Source organism: Gossypium hirsutum, chromosome A06, assembly GCF_007990345.1.
Source record: "Gossypium hirsutum isolate 1008001.06 chromosome A06, Gossypium_hirsutum_v2.1, whole genome shotgun sequence".
NCBI classification, from domain to species: domain Eukaryota; kingdom Viridiplantae; phylum Streptophyta; class Magnoliopsida; order Malvales; family Malvaceae; genus Gossypium; species Gossypium hirsutum.
In genome coordinates, this window is record NC_053429.1 from 87,447,246 (window position 1) to 87,456,642 (window position 9,397).

The following is a 9,397-nucleotide window of genomic DNA, read 5'->3' on the forward strand; positions in this document are numbered from 1 at the left end:
GATCCAAACACTCACTTGGCAAATTTTCGGGAATTCTGCGATACATTTAAAATTAATGGTGTTTCTGAAGATGTCATTCGTCTTCGGTTATTCCCTTTTTCATTGAGGAACAAATCTAAACAGTTGTTGAAATCGTTACCACGAGGGTCAATTACTACTTGGGAACAAATGACCGAAAATTTTTTATTAAAATATTTTCCACCGGCAAAAATAACCAAATTACGTAATGATATCTCTTCGTTTGTGCAGATGGACTTAAAAACTCTTTACGATGCATGGGAGAGATACAAGGACCTACTACAAAGGTGTCCTTACCATGGATTACCTCTATGGTTGCAAGTTCAAACATTCTACAATGGTGTGAACCCCTCGACAAGACAAATGATTGATGCAGCAGCCGGGGGAACCATCAATAACAAAACACCTGAAGAGGCTTACGAATTTATTAAATAAATGTCATTGAATAACTATAAGTGGCAAGTCATGAGGACTAAGCCAACTAAAACAACAGGTGTTTATAACGTCGATTCGGTTACTATGCTGTCAAACCAGGTAGAACTTCTAAATAAAAAGATTGATAGTTTACTTGGTTCTTCGCAGGTTCTAGTAATGCACTGTGAAGTCAGTGGAGGTGGATCAAGCAATTCAGAATATCAATCTTATGGCCATAACATGGAGAACGAACAATTAAATTACATGGGTAATAATCCTCGATCTCAAAATAATCCTTATAGCAATACTTATAATGCAGGTTGGGGGAACCACCCATATTTCTCCTGGGGTGGTCAAGAGAATCAAAGGCCATAGAATCCTCTGGGTTTTCAACAACCACCCTATCAATAGGAAAAGAAACTGAACCTTGAAGAGATGCTATCTAACTTTATCGTGGTGTCAGAAACTCGTTTCTAGAACATCGAGACATCACTTAAAAATCAACAAGCGTCGATCTAAGGGCTCGAAACTTAGATAGGCTAGTTGTCCAAACTAATCTCCAAACGACCACAACGTAGCTTGCCAAGTAATACTGAAGCCAACCCAAGGGAACAGCTCAATGCAATCAATGTTCAAGATGAAGAAGGATTTGTTGAGCCTGAACTAGAACCGAGGCAAGAAACTGTGGTGAGCAAAGGTCAAGGTGAGGTAGGTCATAATAAAAACAAATCAGTGAATGTCAAATATAAACCTCGTGTGCCGTATCCTAATACGACAAGGAAAGACCGCTCAGATGAACAATTTGGTAAATTCCTTAAACTCTTAAAAAAATTACATATTAACTTACCGTTTATTGAAGCTCTATCACAGATGCCAAACACAATGAAACTTTTAACTGAGCTTTTAGCAAATAAGTGGAAGTTGGACGAGGCGTCGAATGTTGAGCTAAACACAGTTTACTCAGCTATTCTACAGAATAAACTACCCAACGAACTAAAAGATCCAGGGAGTTTTAGGATTCCTTGCTTAATTGTTAGTTTAGATGTTAATAATGTATTAGATGATTTAGGGGCTAGTACTAACGTCATTCCTTACAAAATGTTTAAACAACTAGGTCTTGGGAAACCCAAACAGACTAGGATGAGTATTCAATTAGTAGATAAAACTATAAGATTTCCTAGGGGTATTATTAAATATGAGTTAGTTAAAATCGATAAATTTATATTTCCCGTTGACTTCATTGTTTTAGACATAGAGGAGGATAGCAACACTCCTTTGATTTTAGGAAGGCCTTTTTTAGTGACTGCTAGAACAATTATTGATGTTGGCACAGGTGAGCTCACACTTCTTGTGGGAGACGAAACAATCACCCTTCAAGCTCGCAATTCTGGCAACACATCGAAAATTGAAGGTGATTGTCTAAACCATTTTACTAAAACTGACAATATGGTGCAACCTACTTTGCAGGAAATGAGTCTGAAAGAAGTACATGAGCCATTCTCAAGCAATAGTAAAGTACCTATTCATGAAGAACGAAGGCTCCAAATCGAGGAGCTAGATGAATGGAGGACACATAAACCGAGGACACACGATAAACCAAAACTACGCCAGGATGAGCTCATTACCTTTCCAAATCAACTTAAGGTTGGAGATAAAGTTTTATTAGATGCCGTAGATCCTCACATTGTCACTACCAAACCAAATGAAGAAATCCCTCCTATGGTACTTAGCATTTTCGTACAGTCAAGGTAAATCATCCTAAGTTTGGCACTTTTAAGGTAAACAATACCCGCCTAAAACCTTATTTTGATGAGATTCACAGTAGGAATGAGGGGTATAGACTCCTCGAACCACCATGACTATTCAATGGAGAGGTAAGTCGAGCTTAGACTATAAATAAGCGCTTCTCAGGAGGTACCCCGAGCACTAATTATATTAACTTCTTTAAGTTTTAGTGTTTAAGCACCTAACTTACTAACAGAGCTCTTGAATATAGGTTTCCCAACAGACACAGCCTAGCACACGAGCGTGCCTTAGGCCATGTGGAAACAAGGTAAAAATTTCCCCAACACGGGCTACGATAAATCGCCACGGCTGTGCGACATGGCCTGGGCAAACTTGCCAAAACGTCACGGGCGTGTGACACGCCCGTGCCTTGAAACCGTGGCCAAACCTGTCAAATTAACACGAGTGTGCCATACGCTCGTGCCAAGCAACCGTGGTCAAACCTGTTAGATTAACAAGGGCGTGGGACTACATACACGGGCGTGGGAGAAGCGAACGAAGACAGACACAGCCGTGTGCACCCACACGACCAAGGAACACGGGCATGGGCAAATTGTCAAATGCGCCCAATTTTAAAATTTGTTAATCACACGGGAAAAATTGGGGACCATAGGCGTGTTCCCTGGCTGTGTACCCCAAAATCTATAACTAAACTTCACTATTCATTTTCTTCTTCACCCAAAAAACCCTAACCCTAGCCGCTGCAAGTCCACACGCCCTCCCTACCACGCTCGTGCGCTGCTTCCCACTCCATTTTTGCTGCCCAATCTCTCTCCCTTAGCGTTTGTTTACTCTTTTCAGTTCTATTTTACTTATTTCTAATGCTTATTATCAAAATAATCTTCATTTCTCTCATACTACTTTGATTTTACTTATTATTCTATTATTTCATTTGCATTCTTAGGTTATTTATCATACATCTTGAATCAAGTTGTTAGGATAGCCTCATTCTATTGTCATACCCATGCCATTACTATGCTCATTCTCATGTTATTACCATGCTAATGTCACAAAATTATGCTATCAAATTGATTATTTTGGTTGAGTTTAGTTAGTATTAGTAGTTTTGGCTAAAATTGTTAGTTTATATTCCTGGCATTTTCCTTTTCAAATTCGTTTACCTACTATGATTCTTTTTTATATTGTAGGTATACAATGTCGTCTTCACGTGGTAAAAAGGCCGCCGTCCCTATTTCAAAAAAAGGAAGGGAGTGTCATCTTCCTCAGGTCCTACTGTGAAAATCCGCCACCCTTTCCTGTAATTCCCCATCGGGCCCCAAGAAGAACTTTTCCAATACTCTGGGCCCAACCTTTAATTGCGAGCCACTGCATCGACTGGCCTGCAGTACAACAAGTTCAATTGGCTGATGCAATTTGGACCCTCCTAACCACCGACCCTTGGGAGCTTTTCTTTGGAATCATCGAGCCAACGTATCTCGAGCTCACGATGGAACTATGCTCAACGTTTCATCTTCAGACCGTAATAACAAACTATGATGATCCCGGCACAGTCCAATTTTTCCTAGGTGGATTAGTCTGCCAGCTAAGCGTCCTAGAATTTGGTACTGTACTGGGCTTATATACGAAGGAGTTCAAGGAGGAGAATGACTTAGATGCTCTCAACCGCCACATCCATCGCTCTCCCTCGAAGTGCTGGGATGCCCTACCCCCTGGCGCTGCCTCCTACAGTCCTAGTCGCTCCAAGGCATCGATTCTCCCTCCGTCCCTGAGGTACCTACACGCCATTTTGGTTCACATGTTAACGGGGAGGCGAGAGAGCACTGGCATCGTCAACACTCACGACGCCTACTTTCTATGGTGTATGTCCATGGACACGTCATCAACCTTGTTTATTTCATTGCCCTCGCCATTTAACACCAGACGAAGCGACATAGGAAGGGGGTAATCTCCATTGGGCCCTATGTGACGCGACTGGCATGACACTTTGGGCTCCTCGACACCGCGCCCCAAGAATCATCCTTGACACTCATTGGCCAGATGTCTCCACAAGGCATCTCGACCATGCTAAGCATGAGGATGATCGAAAAGCGCTAAGGAACCTACCCTCCCCAATATCGTCTCGCCCAATCTACCAAGGAGGAGGCACCTGAGGACATTACTGATGATGTCCTTCCAAGTCACAAGGACCCACCATCTCAGCCACCACCACCCTCTCGTCTAGTTCATGCGGTGGCTTCATACGCTGACATCTCTGAGCACCTAACTCGATTCGAGTAGCAGTGTTTTCAACGCTTCGATCACATTGATGCTACACTACACCAGATTTGTCAACACTTCCACATCTCATCGCCACCCCCACCTTGCGAATCGTTTAGCGATGAAGATGTTTAAAAACTTTTATTTATTATTTGATATTTTTACTTTTATTTTATTTTAAGACTACTTTTTATTTTTCCTTCACCTTATTTTTATTAGGACTTATAATTATTATTTTACAATTTTTGATTTTGGCTAATTTATATTGAGTACTTACCCTTCCTTATATATTTCCTAAAAGAGTCCCTGATTGTATCATAGTTATAAAGATCCCCAAAGCTCACTATTACTCAGGGACTCGAAACTCTACTAGGAAAGGTTCTCCACGACTGCCATGTCCTGCTCGACCACGACCATAACCAACTTCAGATATAATATTCTTTTGGCGCAGGACTTATGGTCTAAAGAGCCTCTACCACCGCCGGAGTATCCTCTTCCACCCTTACGCCAATTATTCTCCAAAACTCCAGTTCAAGGAAATTCATTCATTACTCAGGAAGTTTTACTTCTCTCCCTATCTTATTTTTATATTCGCTTCTATAGATCTATCTTTGTACATTGAGGGCAATTTACATCTTAAGTGTGGAAGGTATTCATTTCACTATCAGAAAAATCCCTGAATGATTGCCTTGTTCTCTTGAAACGCTCTCATATCATGCTTATGATAAATTTTGATTGATTTAAGATTTTTATTGATATATCTTAAATTAAAAAATAGCCATTTATGTATTGATTTTTTAAACTTTAAGATATTAGGGAATCAAGCATGATAAGTTGATTTGTAAGAATTTAAAATTTAAGTTGTTTCCCCAAGTTTAAGTATTATTTTGAAGTGAAATTCACAATGTTAAACATAAAAAAGTCATAATTTTTGTGAGATCTTGAGCCTTTAGAGCATCTATTACTTCTTTCGTGCTCACTTTCATTATGAGTGCGTCAGTATTGAATTGTTATTCTAGAACTTGCTTGATTATGCATGTCAAGACCACACCATTTGATTTGATATGCCAAGATGATAAAGGCACTTAGGATTAACCCACTTATGCCATGAAAAGCCTACCTTCACAATTAACCCTTAGTGAACTCCCTTGTGCGTAACAACCCATTCATTGATTTACCCTTACTATTAACCCATAACTCATTATTGTTGAAATCCCCTAAATTAATGTGATCCCTATTTTTGTCGAGATTTAAATTGAAATAGTTGCTAAGGTATGTCTTATTCTTAATAGTTAGTCTATGTTATTTGACTTGATCTTAAAAAAAAAGTGTATACACATTAGTAGTAATCTTTTGTTTTTGAGCTTAAGTATGTAAATTCCATATTCTGAGAAGAAGCTCTATTGTACGCAAGTGATGATTAAATCTTTTTCTAGTTAATTAATTTTTCAATTCAATCTCGATTCTAACCCTTTCTTTTAGCTTGTGACCACACCCTCTAACCAAAGCCACGTTACAACCCTCTAAAGACCTTTTGATTGATGTTTCATCTTAATTTATAGTGGTGGAGATTTGATTTTCATGTAAGCCTATGGTAATGACTTTTCATTATTGACTATTGAGTGCTTCATTTATTGTCCTTAAACACCTCGAGTGATTTGAGTGCATCTTTAGTGAGGATGTGAAACTCTGTGACATTTTGAATCAAATGTAATTACTTAGACAATGGGAGACACTTATGTTTTCATGATAAAATACTCAACTTGGAATGTTAGAAATTGTGATGTTCTTTTAGTTGAATTTTCAATTTATGATCACCTATGGATTATTTTGAGATATTATCGATAGAAATTATAAGTTGAGAATAATTTATTTTGATTTTGAGTTGAGAATTTTGCTTGAGGACAAGCAAATGCTTAAGTGTGGGGGTATTTGATAAACCGTAATTTATACATATTTTTACCCCATGCTTAACACATTTTATGGATGAGTTTTCCTTAGAATTGGTGAATTCGATGCTCCTAATTCCTTAATTTCATTTTTTATACTTAGGTGAGCATAGGAGAGTGAAAGGAACGAGAAACGTACCAAAAAAGAATAAAATAGGCCAACGTATGAAATCAACACGGCCTGAACCTCCCCACACGGGCAGACCACACGACCGTGTCAATCTGGTAAAATCAAAGCATGACTCACACCGGTGGAACACACGCCCGTGCCTCTTTAATAGGCTCGAGCACGACCTAAAGTAATCGCACACGGGCGTGTCCCTGTCGAGCCCAAGTTTAGTTCAATTCGAAAAAGCCAAAATTTGAGGGTTTTTAGGCATTCCAAAGCTTATAAATACACCCTAGAGGAGGAGAAAAGGACGGAGGGAGAAGGAGGCAGGGAACTGCTCAAGGAAAGTCGATTGATCCATCTCAGAAGTCGGATTCATCATCAAGAATGAAGATCTCCCCTCAATTTCCCTTCAGGAGTTTTGGGTTTTCTTTATGTTTTGTATTCATTATTCTTCTGAGATGTTTTCCTTTTTAGTTATGAACTAAATCCCCTAAATACCTAAGGGGAATGAAACCTGAGACGAATCTTGTTATTATTTTCTGAATTGTATGATAAATATTTGGCTTGTTCTTAATTATGTGTTCTTAATTCTTGTCTTGATATTCCAGGATATTGATTCAAGTTAAGCTCTTTTTCAGAAGAGGAATAGACCCTGTCTAAAAGTACATTTGTGATAATTAAGCGGAGTTGGTTGCGCGCTTAGAGATAAGGTGACAAGATTTTACCGGGTTAGGGTGAAACCTAATAAGGGGATCCATAGATCGAGTTAATACAACCCTAGAAAGTTAATTAGAAAGAGATTTCAATTATTCAACCTAGGGTTAGATGTTGTTAGTCCCGAGAGGGATAACAATATAACTTAGGGATCTCTATGGATCAAGTCAAATGAATAAATTGTCCGATTGAGAGTCAAATAACAAGTGAAGTCTAGGTGGATTTTTCCTTAGGTATTGTCTTAATTCAATCGTTTTTTCCAAAAGTAATTCCGCAATTTTATTTTCTGTGAATTCTTAGTTTAGTTAATTAGTTAGTTAAAACAAACCCATTATTCTTAGGCTAGAAAATAAAAAGACAGTCATTACTAGTACTTTTAGTTCCTTTGGGTTCGATAATCTGGTCTTGCTAAAGCTATACTACTGTTCGATATGTACACTTGCCTTCATCGTGATAATAGTTAGATACAAGAACGATTCATTATAAATATTTAAAACTTATCACACGAATATCATGATCACATACCTAAGTAAACTCAATTGGTATCATTTTATGTCACAAATTTGCAACCAAAGTTCCACAACCAATACATAATCGTACCATATCCAATTCAACTAAACTCAATACTCAATTCCATACCAATTACCTATTCAAAAACCAAACAATTTAGCTTGCTTTACTAAGCATAATTCACATGTATAAATCATTTAGCAAAACCAATCCAAACATACATAACCACTTCAATCCCATTCATTCATTATAGGTCTATTACCAATATTAAAAGTAGAACTAATTTCACACTCACAAGCATCATCAAGTTCATCATCTTATGCCAAATCAAATGGCCAAAAATACATATCCATCAAACATACCAAAATGACTCAAGCTTATACATGCCATATACCATATATACATAGCTTTAAAAGGACCAAATAGATGATCAGTAGTGCGATGAAGTCTCTGACGATTCCTGGCTCTGAGCTAGCTTCGCAGAACTATAAAACATCGAAAATTAAACAAAGTAAGCTATAAAGATTAGTAAGTTCATATGTGAACATGAAATAATCACAACATTCATTAGCAATTCAAAATAGATAATATCATTAACATTTAAAGCATCAATTCATAATCTAACATCAAATTTATTCATATCATCACTCATAAGTTCTCAACTTCATCTAACTCAATACTTGAATAGTTTTTCATACATACCTATACCGATACATTTATATTTCTCATCAATACTCTTGTCAAACCTCTCCGGTTTATAAGTGCTTACAATACAAATTTATCTATATTCCAATGCCATAGTCCAACTATGGTCTTACTCACACATTACCAAGGCCCTGTTGTGGTCTTTCATTTACATTCCATAACCCGATTATGGTTTTATTATGATTTCCATAGCTCGACTATGGTCTTAGTCGGCAACTTGCCTTACTCAACTCGTATATTTCATGTAATATCTCAACGTTTATCCAATAGAATATGTAATACCCCGAATTTGGGCCTAGAAGGAATGGGCGTTGAGTAGGGGAACAGTGAGAAAGCTTGATGTAAGTAGTTAGTTGTGCAAGAAATGACACAAGTAAATGCCTGCTTCATTGGCTAAGTGTCCTAATGAGTGTTGGAGAAGTCTTAGGCTCAAATCTAGGCTCTAGCAAAATTTTAGTTTTTCCTCTTAAGTGAATATGGACACTAGCACATAGGTCTTATAATTAATTATGGACGATTTTTATCATAAAAGGAGCCTGTGGTGTGGTGACAAGGTGGTGTGTAGAGTAACCTTGAGGTCTGACGTTCGAGTGCTAGCGCAACATAAAAAAAGTATTTATTTTGATACATGGGACGACTGGTATTTGAGCTAGATGGGGACTCTAAGTTTGAATGGGTTGTTGGAGGAGTAAATTAAGGAAGGGGTTAAAAAGGAAATCAAGGAGTGGATTTTGGAGTGATTTATGGAGGAAAAATAGGAAATTTGAAGGGGAAGGAGAGTGTTGTGCCGAATTTGGTCTTTAGGCATTGGGGAAAATCGGTTTTGGGCATTTCTTCTGGGAGTAGTGTTCGTTAAGGGTCATTTGGGGGTCTCTTGGTTTTCTTTTTTTGACGTTTCAAGCCTTTTTCTACTTATTTTCTATTTTTTACTTTTTTTCATTGAGGTTCTTTCTACTCTTTGTTTTTCGAAGCC

At 37.9% G+C, this 9,397-nt stretch overlaps 1 non-coding gene across 1 annotated transcript; it reads right to left on the reverse strand.

Moving 5' to 3' along the window:
• Positions 1 to 217: 217 nt before the first annotated feature.
• Positions 218 to 323, reverse strand: LOC121231287 (small nucleolar RNA R71). The gene has a single exon (XR_005929349.1). It is a non-coding gene; the product is annotated as a small nucleolar RNA R71 (small nucleolar RNA).
• Between the last annotated feature and the right edge of the window lie 9,074 nt (positions 324 to 9,397).